This window comes from Ovis canadensis, chromosome 8 (genome assembly GCF_042477335.2).
Source record: "Ovis canadensis isolate MfBH-ARS-UI-01 breed Bighorn chromosome 8, ARS-UI_OviCan_v2, whole genome shotgun sequence".
Classification (NCBI taxonomy): domain Eukaryota; kingdom Metazoa; phylum Chordata; class Mammalia; order Artiodactyla; family Bovidae; genus Ovis; species Ovis canadensis.
The window spans coordinates 43110543-43129815 of NC_091252.1; the positions used below are offsets into that span (position 1 = coordinate 43110543).

General features: G+C 38.2%; 1 protein-coding gene across 2 annotated transcripts in view; it reads right to left on the reverse strand.

The window, feature by feature from the left end:
* Window positions 1-7124, reverse strand: part of LIN28B (lin-28 homolog B) — a 134441-nt gene extending 127317 nt beyond the window's left edge. For both annotated transcript variants that reach the window (XM_069598261.1, XM_069598259.1), the window contains exon 1: window positions 6692-7124. The gene's annotated coding sequence lies outside the window, so the exon portion shown is untranslated. The remainder of the gene's footprint in view (window positions 1-6691) is intronic.
* Window positions 7125-19273: the final 12149 nt, after the last annotated feature.

Below are 19273 nucleotides of genomic sequence, written 5' to 3' on the forward strand. Positions count from 1 at the left end.
ATGACAATGAACTTCTGAACCTGGGTTGACTATCTCTAGGATGCCTTACATGAATTAAATGGACATATAAATAAATTTTTCTTAAAAACTATCTTTTCTTCAAGAGAATGTGAAAAAAAGAGAATGTGATACACAATCATTTGATTATTGCAAATATAAAGTATGTACATATAAAGTGACTTCAATAATTTTATTTTAAATATGCCATAGACCTACCAATATAAAATTGCCTAATTTAACACCATGCATTACACTCGATTTCATATTTCCTCCTAGTAAAATATGTAAAATAATATTCTCAAGTACATTACATAATGTTGTTAATCCACTATTGTAACTATTCAATGTAAAAGAAAACGATTACTACTATGCATTATACACTATAATTTATTTAAACTGACAAGCTGTTAAGCCCAGAGAATTGAGTAATAATAAATAAAATACCACTACATATTATTGAGAACTTTATTTAAATTCAATTTACATCATGTTACCTTTTACTTCTAATATTAATAAAATGCAACAGTAACTTCAGGTTGGCAAAGAATGGTTTAGTAATCAAGAATATTCACCATAATAAAAGCAAACTTATTTCATTATTCTCATCACCATAATTTCTCAACATCTACAATAAGTTTTGTTTCTTATGATTAGTATTTTCAAAATAATGTAAGCATAAAGTACATTATGGTTTGCTAGATATTCACTTCATGCATGGCTTATAAAAAATTACAGTCTATTTACAGTATGTCTCAATCTGTCTTTGTAAAGCAAAATAGGCAGGAATGTGACTTTCCTTGCTTAGAAGAACAGTTAGTTGGGGGTAAAGTTTTTAAATGATTACTTAAAGTCACACAGCAAACCTAGTACAAACACCAGAGTGAACACAGTACAAACATCAGAGTAATACCTAAAGCACAGAATTTATTTACACTTACTATAACTTAAATATAGCATATACACATATGAAATAAAACATTACATGCGGAAGTTCAACGCTGACACTAATGTGTGCGCTTTATGAAAAATAGTTTCTGAAACTGTCCTGTAAAGGAATGTTTCATGGGTAGGAAATGTTTCACTGTAATTATATTTTTACAAATTAGTCAACAGACTAAATTCAAATGCCACCTAAGCAAAATCAGGGTAAATTATTGTGTAATTTAACTCAACATCCTACTGTAACTTCAGAAAGAACTGAAAATGCTACACCTTCAACTATACAGATACAGAAAATTTAAAGAAATAACCTATTTGAAACTGAAGTTAAGACAAATGTTTACTTGTGACTTTATGTAATTGTTTTCCTGTTAAAACAGGAAGCCTCACTGAACTACCTTAAAATTATCTTTAGAGAATAGAAAAAAATCAATATCACTTTAGAAAACATTTCAAAATTATATTTTTTATATTTATGGAGCAAAAATTACTTTTCATAATATATTTTAAAAAGTTAACCTTAAATTAGAGGCTAGTACTTGTCATACTGCTACTCGATCAGAGATGAATTTAACTTTCTCAACCATTTTACATATTGAAATTTTAATGATTTCACATAAAATATGGGCAGCTCTAGTCTTCTCTGTAACTACTGTAGTGAAAGATAATATATTCTAGAAAATAAAAAATTTCAAAGAGTAATCATTTAAGTCAACAGGCATATTGTCAAGATTGTTTAAAGGTATCAACCATAGCACAAATAATTGGTAAACACAATTCTTCAGCTTAAATGTGAATGTTGTAACACAACTAAGCCTTGGGTTTGCTAATGCAAATAGTTTGTATTTTCTACCATATCAAACAACAGTTCTATATGATAAAGCTCACAGCTAAGTCATTTGTTGAGGTCATATTGAGTAGGAGGAAAAAATTAGTGGTTTTAAATTTAAAAGAGTCAAAATAATGGCAGAAGTCCCATCTTTAAAAAGCTGATCACATATATTTTGAAGGCTTACCATAATTTTAAGACAAAAACTTTAAAATAGCTTCATTTTTTTTTTTGGATAGGTAAGAAGTGGATTTATTTAGAGAAACATACTCCACAGACAGTGTGGGCATCTCAGAAGGCGAGAGCAGCCCCTGGGTATGGGGCTGTCAGTTTTTATAGGAGTGGGTAATTTCAAGGGCTAATGAGTGGGAGGAGTATTCCAGCTAGGGGAGCTTCTTGATATGATAAACAAAAATGATTCTAAGTAAACCTGAATATTTCTATATAAGTACATTAACAAGAAACTTTTATTTGATATACATTTTGTTTTGATATACATTAATGATTAAAAATTTATATCACGAGATTAACAACTAAATGAAAACTTTTAGTGCACTTGAAATAGTTTTAATAAACACTTTATAAAGATGGAGATGTTTTAGAAGCTGCTCACTTTTACACACAGCCAGTGACCAAATAGTGTAATAAATGTATTTTTTTTTAAATCAGGATTTTCACTAGCAAAGGAGATTATACCAAAAACCTAATGCAAAAAAGACAAAACATAATTTATACATGTCTTCTAAAATTTTTAATCTATAAAAAAGTAAATTTTGTTTTTAACTTATACAGTATAAATTATTTAGCTGAAATGGTTTTGTAGTACCTGAAAGAATTGTTTGAAAAATATAAATATAGTATTTTGGCTCTCTCATGCCCCAATAAGAAATATTGATTTGAAAATTTATAAAAAACTTAAAACATGTTTTCCCACCAATAGAAATGGCCATTCAGTGCTAAGTCCTTTTTCCTATATAATTAGGCTTTTGTTCAGCCATGAAAAAACTAGAAACTGATTGCTTGAAATGAGCTGCATGCCCTTTGTCCTGGTTTGTCACCTTTGACCCTTAATTTGATGATCCTGCATGTCAACCCATTCTATTTTTAGGAAAATAATGTCAAAGTTCTATGCGTAAAATAGTACTTTTTACTGAAATATTAAACACATTACAACATTGCTTTCAGGTAATTTCTACAATGGTTTCATATCAGTGTTATTTTCATACAATACAGAACACAATAATATTGTCTGGGGTGACAACCTGGTGTTTATCTTGCTTCAAACAATAGAAAATTCCAACAAAATGCTAACTCAAGATTATTATAATTTCAAATTTATATTTTTCTCTTTATTTAAAAATGCATTTATTATTATTATTTCTAGTAGAACTTATTTTTATGAGTCATTTAATTTTATTATTTTGGTAACCACATGTTTTGATATTGGTTTTCATAGTGCCACTTTGACAGTGATATAAAACCAAGCCAAAAATTGCAAATATCAAATTCATACTGAAGTTTACAGCAGTGTTCCCTAGAATCGGACAGTTTTTGAGAAAACTCACTGGTCTCTTAAATTGGTTTTAAAATCTTGTCTTCATCTGTAAGTGGCAACTTGCAAAGAAAGAGAAAACCTCTAGCACACATCCCATTGATTTTACTGACATTACCCAAAATCAATGTTATATTAATATGCTTCAGAGATGAAATTTCTCTATCATAATTTTTGGTTGATTTTAATGATTACCAAATTTCATCTGGGTAAAAAGAATATATAAAAAATTATATATGAGATATATATAATTTTTTCTTACAGTGATGATATTTGAACATCTACACAATTTCTGTGTGCAGTTTTCAGTCAGATTTAGCAATGGCCAACATGGCTGTCTTGGTTCAGCACTATGGTCAGCGACTTCATAGAGAGTCACTGTCAGAGAAATCCAACACAGTGTACACGTACATAGCAGTAAGTTTCTCAAACCAATATGATTCTATACTCCATACATTCCTAGATATAGCCATATAAATCAATTTTAAGTATTGTAATGCAAAGAATTTTTAGTTATGTGTGACAAAGTAGAAATTCTTTACAATGTGGTTCATCAAAAACAGTTCAAAAACAACACTTACTTATAATCCAAACACAGTTCCTTCAAAAGGCAAGAAAATGAAGTACAGGCTCTAAAGCAATTAAACACAAAACCTTAGAAGTATTTATGACTACAGATTTTTAAAAGAAAATAATATTCTATTAAAAATTAACAAATAAGAAAACGCTTTAGTTGACCAAAATTTTGTATAGTCCTTTTCATAATCAATAGCTTAATTACTTCTGAACTGATTCATCTCTAAATCTCCATTTTCCTTTTTCTCCCATCAGTTCCACTATGGATTAAGATAAATGTTAACAGATCATTTCCTCACTTGCGCTTCCTAATAAGGTCCCCAAAATTGGCAGTTTTGAATAGCATTTTGTTTAAAGAAACATCAACTCTATACCTGAAGACTGTCATGAAGACCGTTACCTGAAAACATGCATACAAGGTTTATTTAATAACATATTTTTCTCTTAATTATGATTTGTAAATTATGATAGCAGTGTGTTATAAATACAAAAAAGTTACATGATTAGATACCAAACATTATCAAACTACTAGGTAAAATCTGCTTAATCTCTTTGTTCAGAGTAAACAGGAAAAAAAATGCTTATATCCACTTTATTTATTAAAATTCTAGTGTTTGTTTTTTTAATTTACATGTACAACACACTTTAAGTCATTCTGAAGATTAATTTTGAATACTACCATACTAAAACTTAATCTATTTCGCTTACACAAAAGTATAGTTCACTTCATTTACCCCCATTAATACAATTTTTAATCTAAATCCTGATTAACTTCACAAATTTTTCATTGTTTCTGAAAGAAATCTGGCACAGACATATAATAAGACACTCTACAATTTGACAAGGATTAATGGGACTTGATCGCTTAATTATTTGGTTCCAGATCTACTGAGGAGCATCAATAAACAGTTCTAGTAACCAACATGAACTACGAAATAATTCTATCCTTGAATTCTCTCGATATTTTAAGATCAAGCAATGATTAGCTGATCCTATTTGTGAAATGGAAAAGTCAAGTAAAGCATTTTATTCATTTTTAGTACCTTCCCCTCCCCAGCAAGTACTAGAAAGAGGCCTATGTCAATTTAATTCTTAAAGCTCTTTAGGAAATTTGGGCACACTGGATTGCCCTATTTCAGACATTCAGAGAGAAAGAATAATGGGAAGCAAGAACTGTCCCCCAAATGAACAAGAATATATTTAATCACTAATCTATATGGAACAGTATTACCTATTGTTAATTTATAATATGACTTCTCTCTTACATTAGTGCAAACCCATAACAGAAAAAAAACTAATGGCATAAATTCCATAATAATTAAATTTGTATTTTGAAAATCACACAAACTGGCATACATTTCCAGTAGTTCAATTTAAATTTTTGAAGTTTCCTCGAAGTCCTTAAAAAATTAAACTGTAATGTTTCATAAGTTATTGTTGGACTTAAAAATATCCTTTACCATCAGATGCATTTTAAAAAGCGTTACTGCATTATCACCTAACTAAATACGCTAACAATCTGAACAAAAAAAGAAAGGATTTTTTTAATCCGAGTAAAAATCATTTTGTCATACTTTTCTAAGGATGGTGTTAAATGTTTTAAATTCATTCTAACATCAGTTGTCATGTGTAATTTTAACTTCCACAATATTTTGACCAAGAAATTAAAAACTGCAATAAAACACGAGTCTATTTTCCCTTGCGTTAACAGCTATAGGGATAAAAATCCTCAATGGAGAATTTAGTTCTATGAGCAGTAATAATACTTGATAATGTTAATATCCTGTGGATGAAAACAAATCCACAGAGAGATCAGAAAGGAACTCAAGGAAACACAGGAACCTAAGATTTCAGTCTGTGTTACATGAAACAATTCAAAATGGCGGACTATTACTTACATTTAAAAAATTTCCGCAATGAGGGCACTAAATACATACTGCAAGATGTTACTCGAAAACACTCAATATTTACCAACGTGTAGTTTAAAAAAAAAAGTTTTGGGAGTACAAATCCTCGTAAGGCACCCGCATTCAGTGTTCCAGTCAGTAGTCAGTTACTGCTCTTGCGAATGTATCGATTCTTCTTTGGCTTTTTTCCTTTTCAAAAGCAACCTAGATCCAAGTGCGTTTTTCTCTGTTCTCCTCAAATCCTTAATTTTAATTCATGAATTTACATTACCAATCCCGAAGCAAAAAGGATCCCCGACGCCTGCGGCTACAAAGCAGCTCCGCAGCGGAGTGCGCGAAGGGCAGGAGCGGACGCCCCCTGGCGGCGCAGCCCCGCGGGCCCGAGGCGCCCGAACCGGCCACCAGGACTCCAGCCCGCGCCGCACCATCGCACCCGAGTGGCCCGCGCCCCCTCCCGACCCGGCCCGCCAGCTCCAGCGGCCGGGCGGCAAACGGCTACGGTGAGACCTGGCTGCCGCGGAGGCAATGCCGCGCCGGCACACAGCGCCGATCCAGCGGCTCGGAGCTGGGAGAGAAAGGTGTGAACCCGGAAGTACATCGCCTGCCCGCATCTCGGTGGGAACACGGGGGCAATAAATCAGGGCCGGCGAAGGCAGGACACAGCTCCGGCTCCCAAACAGCAAGTTGCTGCGAGACCTGTTACTTCCCCACCTGGCCCCGTTCTTCCCCCTCCCTGGCGCTCACGCCTCCTCCCTTCTCCCGGCTGCGCCGCACCAAGCTCCCCTCGACGTTGCTCACGTGCCAGACCCGGGGCCACGAGCGCCGTCGGCACCCGCGCGCACACCCAGCCCCTCGAACACTCGCCCGGCCGCGGGGCGCGCTGCTTACCTCCGGGGCCTCATGGTCGCGTTGCTCGCTCGGGTAGAGCGGGGGAGAGGGTGTGAGTACGTGTGTGGCGTTCAGTCCGGGGACGGGGCGGAGGAAGGGGCCTGGACTCTGTCACTTCCTGAGGGAGCGCGGCGGCCGGACACCCGGGATGCGCGCGGCGGGGCCGGGCCGCTCAGCACATTGTGAGCCGGCGAGGGGACGCGGCGCGGAGGGGCCGGGGAGCGAGGGCGGCGCTCGGCTGCCGGACTGGAATCCGCTGTCGCCGCCGCTCGGCCGCCACAGCCCGGCGGGGAGGAGGGGGCCGGGCCGGGGTGGGGGGGCCGCGGGGCGCGGCGGCGGCGGCGACACCAGACTGCTCGACTGGAGCCCTGCGTCAGGCGGCGGCACGCGCACACCTGCCCGCCGCCGCTCCGGGCCGCACTATTGGCTGTCCGCGCGGAGCGCGCGAGATTGAACTTTCCATTCATTCTTGGGCCTGCCGGGCGCGCGCGGCGGCGGCGGAGCTTTCCCCGGGGTCTCTCGAGGACGCGCGCTGCCCGCCCCAACCGAAAGGCGCGTCCCCGCGCGGACTGTGGGCGCGCACGGTCTCTGCCGCCGGCTCTTCGCGTGGAGGTTGCGAGCGTCGGGGCCTGTCACTCGCGTCCCGCTGCGCGCTGCACGGGCTCCTGGAGGACCCTCAGCCGGCGGTCCCTGGGCTGCGCCTGGAGGGAGGCAGCAGCGAAACTGTAAGAAGGTACCAAATAGTATCCTCAGCCCGTGTCGAATCAACAAACCCTCTGGAGGTACTGGGAGATAATGAATTCCTAACGGCAGTTCAGAGCAGTGAGTAACGTATCCCAGAATCTAGTGAGCGTCGTAGTGTCAGAAGTTTGGCGGAACCTAATATTAGCTCTACATTGTATTTCCTAAACAACAAAATACTGAACCTCAAATTAAATACAGACGTTGTCTCACACAATGCCCAAAGATCTGTGGCCAAAAATATTGTGCTGTGTGTATCTATGGTATTTCCTTCCAAACTAACGCTTCCTTCGCCCCTGTTATTTTCTACCTAACGACTTCATAGTTATTTCTTGTCAAAGTTTCTATTTTCTCAGAACCAGATGCGAAGTCCTGATCAGTCGTTATCTGACCAGCTACAAAAATTACAGCCTTGTGATTTGTGAATGGATAGGATCAAATATAGACTATTTGGTGGAACTGATTAAAAGGATTAAATATTTCAGCCAACTAAAAACTAGATGTGTATATATAATTAAAGTCGAAAAATTTAAACATGACCAGTAAAGGCCAGTTAGCTGGATAACCTGTAACGAAAGGGCAAGCCTTGAAATCATTCCTATATAACGTTGATCATATTTTCCCTTCCAGCTCCTGGATTAAGATTAGGAAGCCAGTTCATCTGTCAGAGATAGCCACAGTCTAGAAAAATCACTTCTAGCCTGGAGTTGAGATAAGTGCAGACAAACTAATCAGAAGCAAAATCCCATTTGACTCCCTAAGAATTTTCCAGGTCAACCACCTTCCAAACATTCCCTAAATGGCTGCCTAATTGTCCACTGAGCATGTGTACAACTTGACTGACTTTAAAGTTGCCTTTTCATTGGGAAGTTCATAAAGTAGTTCACATTACTTATGGAGCAATACTGAGGATTCTTTTAGATACAATTCTTTAGTTTTAACCATTGTATCAATCCATTGCAATTGATTTGCTACAATGCTGCATACTTTACAGTATGATTTCAAAGATAATTTAGTGGAAAATGATGCAGACATTGATCACTGGAAATAAAAACAGCAATTAATTATATATCACTACCTGAAATATATGATATGCTTTGATTTAGAAGCATTATGGTAAGTTTTTATTTATGAATAGAGCTTACAAATGATACACTTAAACCTACCAGGACACTTAAGGTCCCTTGGCTGCACCTGGAGGGAGACAGCAGCGAAATGGAGGACGGTACCAAATAGTATCCTCAGCCCAGGTGTCTGCTCCTTAACCAACAAACCCTCTGAAGATAGTAGGAGATAATGAATTCCTAATGGCAGTTCAGAGCAATGAGTAATGTAACATATCTCAGAATCTAGTGAGCATAGTAGTGTCAGAAGTTTGGGGGAACCTACTATCAGTTCTGGGTTTCCTCCCCGCCAATACTCTTTCAGATGCTTTGTAAGACTTTAAGTATACTTATGTAATATCTGTTTAAACTACTGAGAAGACTTGTAATCAGAAAACAAAAATTAAAATGTTAAAATATAACCTAGACTTAGTATTCCAAACAGTCACAAAGTCATCTTTCTTTTTTATTTTTAACTAATTATTACAACGGCTCCATGCCACAGTTACAAAAATGAAAAATGAGACATTGTAATGCTTAATGTATTATTTCATATCAGGTGACAGGAAGGGGAGATAATGATGTTTGATAGACTAAGCACTTAGTAAAGAATATCTTAGCATGATTAGAAGTGGATGAAAAGCCACAAGAAAAAGTTAAAAGCAAATGAATTTATCATTTGGGCATGGCTCATGGCAATTATTAAAAGCGTTTTTTTCTACCTGGGGCTGTGGTGATAATTTGTAAGTGAGTGAGAGAAGGTCTCTCAGTCATGTCTGACTCTTTGCTACCTCATTTACTGTAGCCCACCAGGCTCCTCTTTCCATGAAATTCTCCAGAGAAGAATACTGGTATAGGTAGCCATTCCATCAGCAGGGGATCTTCCAGACCCAGAGACTGAACCTGAGCTTGTTATCCTGCATTGCAGGTAGATTCTTCACTGTCTGAGCCACCAGGGAAACCTAATTTGCTTTACTTTAAAAATTATATCTGATAATTACTCCCAAGGAGCACAAGTTTTGTTTTGTTTTACAAGTTTTGTTTTGTTTTTTTATCCTCAATGCCTACAACATTGCCTGACATGATGTGAAAGAAATGTCATTTTTTAATTAATGCATGAGGATGCATTCTGAATATATTTTCAAGCAGTAATTAACAAGACACTGAGAAAATATAGAATGCAGTGTGTTACATCTCACTTTCCCCTTTTTAGTGACTGTAGTATATGAAAATAAATCCCAAACAGTATGACATTTTTACTTATGCATTAGAAGTATTGAGTGTTATCATTTGAAAAACTAGGCTCTATATGTCTTTATTCTCCTGCTCAAAAACAATTTCTAAAATAGAGTTTAAGAATAATGAAAGATTAGATTTTAAAAAAAGAGTAAATATTGTATTTGTTTGCTGGAGCCTTCTCTAATTACTTCATCTTCATTTGATCATCTGCAAAGACCCTATTTCCAAATAAAGTCACATTCACGGTATTGGGGGTTAGGACTTAAGCAATTTTTGGAAGGGATGCAGTTCAGCCCATAAGGTATCGTTGTTAGAGCTGGATGATTTTGCTTCTTAACTGATAGCTTTCTGCAGGTACTGACTAGATCCACATAGGATTTTTTTCCTCCATATTATGGTAAGAGAAATAACTTCAGTCATGAAAGCTTGTTTTAGACTGCTATATGCCTGTCACAAACATAATTTATCTTCTTTTCAAAATTAAAAGTTTATAAAGCAAGCACTGTCACCCAAATTGTAAGGTAAGGTATCTATTGAACTCTCTCTCTCATATACAAAAGAGAAAAATGAAAATGGACAGGAAGCTTAGCCTTCACAAAAGTTATAACCAACTTGTACTTGCCAATAGAACTAGCAAAAATCCTAGTTTGACAGCACTGAGTGTTGGCAAGACTGAGTAAATCACTACCTTCATACCCTACTGAGGGAATGCAAAAGGGGTATGACGTTTAGTAAGGGCAATTTTGTGACATCTTTTGAAATTATAAGTGTAGCCTATGACCTAGCAATCCCTCTTTTGGAAAATTATCCTACACATACAAATGCCCACATGGCAAATTATGTATATACCTGGGTTGAACATTCTTATCATAGCAAATAGAATAGAAATAACCTGGATCCATCGACGGAGGTCAAAGAAATAAAAAGCAATGGTACGTTGATACAATGGATGGAAAATTTCTCTGTGCACTTGCATGGAAAGGACTCCAGAATACATTATTAAATATGAAAAGTCACATGCCAGATTCCACATATACTGCCTTTTGTGTGAGAAATAGAGGTGATAATATGAGTATACTGCTTATATTTGTTGTTACTTGGATATAGAAACACTGGGAAGATACTTGGGAAATCAAACATTTGCCTATTGGGGATGAATAGGTCAGTGTGTATAGGCTAGGGGTGGGAGCAAGATGATATATGCCTGTTTAATAGTTTTGGTATGTGAACCATGTGAATGTGTTACTTTTTTGAAAAACTTTTAGTGTAAACAGTGAAGAATGACAAGGTATTAATCCTGCTTCTATGAAAACAAATGCTGCTTCTATGAAAACCAATGCTATTTCTATGAAAACCACTATTTAAAATCTTTCTGCTTCTTGAAAACTCATTTGTTAAAAAATATCTCCAGAAAATGAGAAAGAATGGACTAATGAAGCAAATGTAATAAAACCTTAACTATTGAATCTTGGTATAGGCATGTTCATCTTATTAGTCTCTCTAATATGATGTGTTTGAATATCTTCATATTTCTAAAGTTCTCTCTGTTTATATGTAGGTTTTTCGTTCTTCTCATTTATTTAGTTTTGGCTGTGCTGGGTCTTCATTGCTGTGCATGGGCTTTCTCTAGTTGCAGAGAAAGAGAGCTATTCTCTAGTTGTGGTGGGTGGACTTCTTATTGTGGTGGCTTCTCTTGTTGCGAAGCACAGGCTTAGGTGCCCAGCAGAATGTGGGATCTTCCCAGATCAGGGATCAAATGCATATCCCCTGCATTGGCAGATGGATTCTTAACCACTGGACCACCAGGGAAGTCCCTCTAATGTTCTCTTAATCATTAGGATTTATAAAATCTCATGAGTTATATAAAAATTGGATAAATTTCTGAAAAGTTAGAGAAATCAGATATCACTTAAAAATTGTTAATACCGGGCTTCCCTGGTGGCTCAGTGGTAAAGAATCCACCTGCCAATGTAAGAGACACAGGTTCAAAACCTGGTCCAGGAAGATCCCACATGCCACAAAGCAGGTTAAGCCCATGTGTGAGAACTATTGAGCCTGTGCTCTAGAATCCAGGAGCTGCAACTACTGAACCCACATGCCACAACTTCCGAAGCCCACGCGCCCTAGAGCCCATGCTCTGCAACAAGAGAAGCCACCTCAGTGAGAAGCCAGTGCACCACCACTGAAGAGAGCCCCCACTCGCTGCAACTAGAGAAAAGCCCACAGCAACAAAGACCCAGCACAGCCAAAAAGAAATAAATAAAATTATCATTTTTTTAATTGTTAATGCCTAAATTTCTTGGCTCTGGAAGAGTCTGCCTAACTCAGAGCTTTAAGGCAGTTGGCTAGAAATAACTAGTAAAGCCTCCTTTGAATGGTAGTCTGGTCAAGTAAGCCAACCAGGAGAAAAGGAATGCTTGGTTGAAAGATTGCTTATTATTATAGTATCTTTCTATATGCAACCAACAGCCTTGCCAATAGTATATATCATAGTCGTACACAGAACTGTAGACCCCAACTTTTTAAAATTGAACTTCCTCATCTAGCTCCAACTTCTAAAAGAATCATTATAGTTCAATTTTAAATTTTTCATTTTAATTGAATTTTAAATTATTAGAGCTATGATGGTAAAACGTCTGCCTACAATGTGGGAGACCCAGGTTCAATCCCTGGAGAAGGAAATAGCAACCCACTCCAGTATTCTTGCCTGGAAAATCCCATGGATGGAAGAGCCTGGTAGGCTAAAATCCACGGGGTCGGAAAGAGTCCGGACACGACTGACTATCACTATCACATGGTATAAAACTTGTATGTTTTACCTCATCAGTGAGCATATATCTCCTCCAGTATATATATGTATTTATAGCATGCATGCATACTTGTATACTAAAACCAGTATACTTTCTGCTCCCCTTTTCCCAGCATGTGTAATTCAGTGTTTACATTATTGACTATGATTAAGAATGTTAATATAGTTAAGATTATATAACAATGTTACATAAGTGACATGTTATTCTTACTCTGTACTGCATTTTTATTTCTTTGAGTTAATAATTGACTTTGTTTGCATAGGTTTCTGTATACTTATTGCTGATTCAATCCAAAACTTTATGTTCAGACCATAAAATTATATTGTGTACATTGTAAAACATGTACAAAGTAGAAATTTAAGATAATGAGGTAAAAATCAAAATTTGATTTTGTATTTTCCATTTCTCATTGGATTGTCTTCTGTGCTCCTTCCACTTGGAAACCATTGGATTGGAGCATCCATGTTGGATGCCAAGGACAGTGCACAGTCCTAATCCTGCCCTGCTATTGCTTAAGGGCACAATGAAAATAGAAAAGTACAGATTAATAGAAAATCTATCCTCCTTTTTGAGCAAACTCTGGGAAGTAGCAAAGGAGAGGGAAGCCTGGCATGCTGCAGTCCACAGGGTCACAGAGAGTCGGCCATGACTTGGTGACTTAACAACAACATCATCCCCATTTCTTTACTTCTGCAAGACTAAGATCCAAGATTTAATGATGTGCATCAGTAGCATCATTTTTGTGTATTACAAGATAATAATATAGCCCCATAAGGACAGCTGTGTTTGCTTTATTCTTTAGAGTTGGTACACAAAAAAACAGTTGTGGATTAGATCCAATAGATGAATACTTGAACCAGTTTCACCCAATTCTCCCAAGTCTTTGAGACAGGAAAGGATTTATTAATACTAGCCACAGAAGGTCCAAAATCCAGGGTCTTGCAGTATTAAAAAGGCCACTACATGTTTACCTCATACAGTAAAACATAAAGAGTTTGAAAAGCTTTGGCTAATTAAAAATTAGTCTTGAGGGGCTTTCCTGTGGCTCAGTGGTAAAGAATCCACCTGCCAATGCAGGGGACACAGTTTCAATCCCTAGTCCAGGAACATGTCACAAGCTGTGAAGCAACTAAGCCCACATGCGACAACTACTGCAGCCCACATGCTCCGTGTGCATATGTAATCACAGGCAAGAATTCTTTTTATGTGGCTTCTCACACAACTTCTCCTACCTTTGCTTACTAACTAGGAAGCAAAGATAGGCAATTTTAGTTATTTAGGGAGGCAGGGGGCAATTGCTTCTAACTTTATTTGAGAAAAATAGAAGGTAAACGTATCAAAATAGAATAGAGGCTTGGTGGGTGGGGATGGTGAGTGTTGGCTACTGCAGGGTGGGCGGTTGGGTTAAGTCATTTACTTGGTTGCAAGCTGTTTGGACTTTGCAACTTCTGGGCCCCCGAGCTGGGCACACACCTGGAAGGTGACGGTGATGGTCATCTCTGCCAGTGGGGTGGCCAGTGTGGGCAACAGGACAAGAATTTCCAGGATAGACACATTTGTTCTGAGTTGCTTGCAGGGGGGCGGGGCAATAGGGGGTGGTATGTGGGCAACATAGGTGGAGGCCCTTTTGTTAATCTTCAAAACATACCCATCTTTTTTTACATAAAATTATGATTGATTCACTAGCCACTGAATGAAAAGGTTAATGAATGACATGCATATAAAAATAAATTCAAGTACTTCCATCTCTCTTCAATAATATTACTCAGAACTTCTAAATGTAAATCGTAAGAGGTACTCAGGCAGTATAGTTCAAGGCTCTGTTGTGTAATCATCATTTAACACAGAAAAGGAGTGCCTGGCATCATCTGCTTTTAGTTTCGTCAGAAGCACAACATATGAGACAATATATTTCAAATAATTTTTATAATGGTTTTCTTTTTTTAAACTGGAAGTGCCCTTCAGACTTGTAGGTAGTGATAGCCATGAAGCTGTATCTACTCATTTTTAGAGCCCATTTTCATTTAGATTTTTCCCCAATAAAAATTCTCAGAGGGGTCAGGGACTGGCCTTAAAAATAGAATTATTGAGATAAAAAAGACATTGGATTTATGTTGCAACATATTTTGAAATGTCAAAAAAGGGAAAAAAGGATGCCTCAAAACTTTGCAGATTTGCACACAGCTTGTCTTGTTATTTAACTTTAGCATAGATTATATTAAACACTTGACTTTTTAAAATATAGAGTTGATGCATGAAGAATTCCAAATTGAGATCTGCCCTGGGTCATTTTCTCCTTTAGTCTTACCTTAGTAACTGAAATTGCTGTGCTTTCAGCGCTACAGATCAAGCTAGAAAGCTAGTGTTAAAGTACAAATTGCACTTGGTATTTAAGATAAGCATGGGAGCTTTAATTCCCTTCTTTATTTAAGATAATCGTGGGGGCATCCCTCAGTGGTAGAGAAACCACCTGCCCGAGCAGGAGCCACAGGTTTGGTCACTGCTCTGGGGGGATCCCACATGACGCAGAGCGACTGAGCCCATGAACCACAACTGCCAAGCCTGTGTTCTAGAGCGCTGAGGCCCCGTCCACAGCTACTGAAGCCCCTGCACCCTGGAGCCTGTGCTCTGCAGCAGGAGAAGCCGCCGCAGTGAGAAGCTTGCGCACCAGAAGCAGAGAGTAGCCCGCACTCGCCACAAGAGAATAGCCCACGCAGCAATGAAGACTCAGCACAGCCAAAAGTAAATAAATAAAAGGGTATCCAAAGAGGATAAGCATGAACAAGTTAGCTCAAATTATTCAACAGAATTAAAATATTGTGATAGCCATCTTGATTCCCATTTATTAGAAACGCAATATAATAATGGATGTTAACCTGAAGCAGGTGATAAACTAATGTTAAGCAGTCAGTAAAGCTATTCAGAAGTAAATCTAGCTGAAAACCAGAATGTATTTATTGTAAAGTGAATAGGGATAAATTATATTGTAATTCACCACTTTTTTGTAGGGTGGAAAATAACTTCTAAAACTGAAAAGACAGGGTGTGGGTAAAGAATTAACATGTATGAATCCTAAGTGCCAGACCCTGTTCTAAGCACTCACAGACATTATCTCATTTTCATCTCATAAGAAATCTATGAAATAAGCACAATAGTTTCCCTTTAGAGAGGAGGATTCTGAGGTTCCTCAATGTTTCTTACAGATCACCTATACCAAAACCACCCAGAGAGCTTAATAGAAGTTTAAATTCTTACACCTCAAATCAGATTCCCCTGAATCATAATTCCTGGGGCATCTTCAAGAGAACCAAAAGGCATTAAATACATAATCTCTTTTAGTGAGTGGATATTAAAGTCATCAGTTAATCTTTTTCTCTTCATGACAGAGTTCCTTAGTGACCAGTATCTGTATCTATGATTACATTTCTATGTTATAAATGGTCAACTAGAGATTTTTCAACCTGTAAATAAAGACAGCATAATCAAGAGGAAAGAGACCAGCATTCTAGACTTTCATGTTTACCTAATCTCTTCCTCAGTTGACTGTCAGGAATAGCATCAAAAGCAATTGTGAGCACCATTCTTAAGGCACACTAGTAGTTATTTTAGTAATATATCCTTTTTATTTTGCTTTCCTTATTTCAGTCTCTCTTTTTGAATATCTTATTGTACACCAGTTTTTCTTCTCCCCTTACTGTGCCTTGGTTTGTTACTAGTTTCTGCTGACTTGATGAAGTATTGAATAATACTCCATTCTACTTTCCCAGTACTGAACCACTTAAGATATATACAGAGAAGCAAGACAGATGGAGATTAAAAAGCTAGATTGAAAACTAGGGCTTAGGTCAACAACCAATCAAGCTTCCTAATACTTCTCACCATACAGACCTTGGAATGACCCACTTACCTGGAATCACTGCTTCAAATGTCGAGCCTGGAGAGTAGGAACAAAGACAAGCAGTAGCTCCAGCCATGCTTTTAGAAGGCAGTTTCAAGTCAGGTATGGGTATTAATACAATTGTATTGAGACATATTTAGAATATGTATGAGTATGTATTGTGACTGTGTAGCAGAGAGTTCTGCCTTTTTTTTTTTTTTTTTTTTTTGCTGCCATGTGGCAGAGAGTTCTGGATAGAATAGTATGACACAGTCTGTGGCAATGGTGACATTAATGGTGGAGTCGCTCAGCTTCAGATGAAGCCTCCTAAAGTGGTATACAGAGAGGAAAAAGACTGTCCCACCCTCACAACATTTATAATTTAGTAAATAAAGGAGATAGGAAGAACTTATATCAGTAGTAGAAATAAGAAGAGTCACAACAGCCAACATTTATCATGTCTTTACTGTATTCTAGGTGATCCCTGATCATAGTTGATCCTTACCACAGAATCAATTTTTCTAGGTACTAAAATAATTCTTTCTGTATAAATGGATAAACTGACACTTGGTGGGGGCAGGAGTTGGTATTAAATAGTGTGCTCATGGACACACAGAATAGTAGGTCCTTAAGCTAAGATTTAGACTCAGGAAAAAGAATATGACAAGTATTATGAACACAAAACCCAGCATATAAGATGGAAAGTCAGACTTAACTGGAAAAATGGTTGGAAAGTATGGTTGCTTTCCTCAACAGACCAACCCCTTGCCTAGAACACTGTAGCTCTTGTTGAATTGTGGGTATATGAATACCCATGATGAGCTTACCTTGAGTTTTGGAGAAGGAAGTGGCAAGAGTCGTCTTATGTAATTTTTGATTCGAGTCTGTGTTTCCATGTTTTGCTCACGGTCTGAAGAGAGACAGAAAGGAGAGGGTTTAACAGGCGTGCTTCAGAACAGACGGAAGCCAAATCTGACAGTAAGAGAAGTGCCAAGAAATCAGGTCCCAGAGATTATGGTGGGTTCAGACATAGATAGCTAGGGCAATTAGAATATGCGAGTAATTAGCGAGAACTAATTAGTTAGCAACAGACTTCCATCTTAAGCCTTGACCGCATAAAGTTGCAAAGCCACTGAAATAGCTAAAGTAAAGCTTTAGAATAGTGGTCCCAAAGTAGAACATTTAAATTGAAGCAGCAAACATGATTGTGAACAGGTCCAAAATACCTGAAGTGGGATATTTCTATTTTTCATAGTGGTAGCAAAGAAAACTAAAGATCATCATAGATGCAAGTTAAGATTCACTTTGTATAATGAATAACTGCAGATTCACCAAGCAAAAATACTGGAGTCGGTTGTCATGCCCTCCTCCAGAGGATCTTCCCAACCCAGAGATCGAACCCAGGTCTCCCACATTGCAGGCGGGTCCTTTACCATCTGAGCCACTGGAGAAGCCCCCAATAAAAGTTTATTTACATTAAACATTTACTTAGTTTAAAGAATTGTCATAGATTCCAGTTAGTAGCCTGTGCTTTATAATCCATGTAGGGCAGCCCAATGCTATCTTATATGAGGAACTATAAGAAATATCTGATGGACAGGAGATGCAAGGATGCAGAAAGTGACATTGCTTATTAATTTACCCATGTAAACCTCAAAGCAGGTCACGGAATTTCCTTTATTGTTTACAGACTCAGGAGCCCTTGGAGAAAACTTTGCACCTTAACAGCTAGGTCCTTGTGATAATGAAATTAGTAAAAAAAGGGAGACAAAATCCCCTCAACATCTATACAGAATGAAGGTTGAGATTAATGCATCAAGCAGAGAAAACAGTTGACCACATAGCAAAAGAGATGTTCTTGCTGATCGTCAGGAACAGAATATTCCTTTCAGCCTGTTTTTTGTCTGTCATTCAGGTTCAGTGAATTTTGTTTATCTGTCCCTTCCTGTTTCCGTCTGTTCTTGCCCAAAGGTGCCTGTGGGAGGTGAGGTCGAGGGCATGAACATCCTGGGCCTGGTGGTGTTTGCCATCATCTTTGGTGTGGCCCTATGGAAGCTGGGTCCCGAGAGAGCACTGCCCATCTGCTTCTTCAGCTCCTTCAGTGATGCACCCTGCTGCTGGTCTCCTGGATCATGTGGTAAGTGGTGGAAGGAGGAACATCTGCTCCTTCAAACCAGATGGCCTAGATTCAAATTCAGCGTCAGCTATTCCCTGGCTATGTGACTTCTGGCAAGTGACTTTCTCTGTGCCTGTTTCCTCATCTATAAGGTGGGGACAGTGCTGTATTCCATCGGAGCTAAGACTGATCCCAGAACCTTCTTGATCCCACTGGAAGGCAACAAAAAGACAGCTGAGCTGTGGCCACAGCCTGGCTGTGAGCCATCTTAGTTTTTGAGATTTCAGTGTCATCAAATGTTCACCTTTGGATTGATGACCAAAAATAGTGCCTGCTTGATAGGGTTATTAAGATGAAATGAGTGACTGAGGCATAAGTAAAGCACTTAGAAAGTGTTTTAAATGTCTAGCACCTACTAATCGTTGACTTAATGTCGGCTACGATTATTACCATTATGTATGTGCTTTTGTTAAATGGCCTCAGATAAGGAGGGAAAAAAACACATGCAGAGACATTCGACTTCACCCATGCCACTTCCCTCTGCCTCATCTCCACTTGGTAACACACTGATTCTCAGGATGCATCCTGGATCAGAAGGTCAGAAATCAGAAGGTGAGTGACTTCCTGGAGGTCCGGTGGTTGAGACTCTGAGCTGCCAATGCAGGGGGTGTGGGTTCAATCCCTGCTTGGGGAACA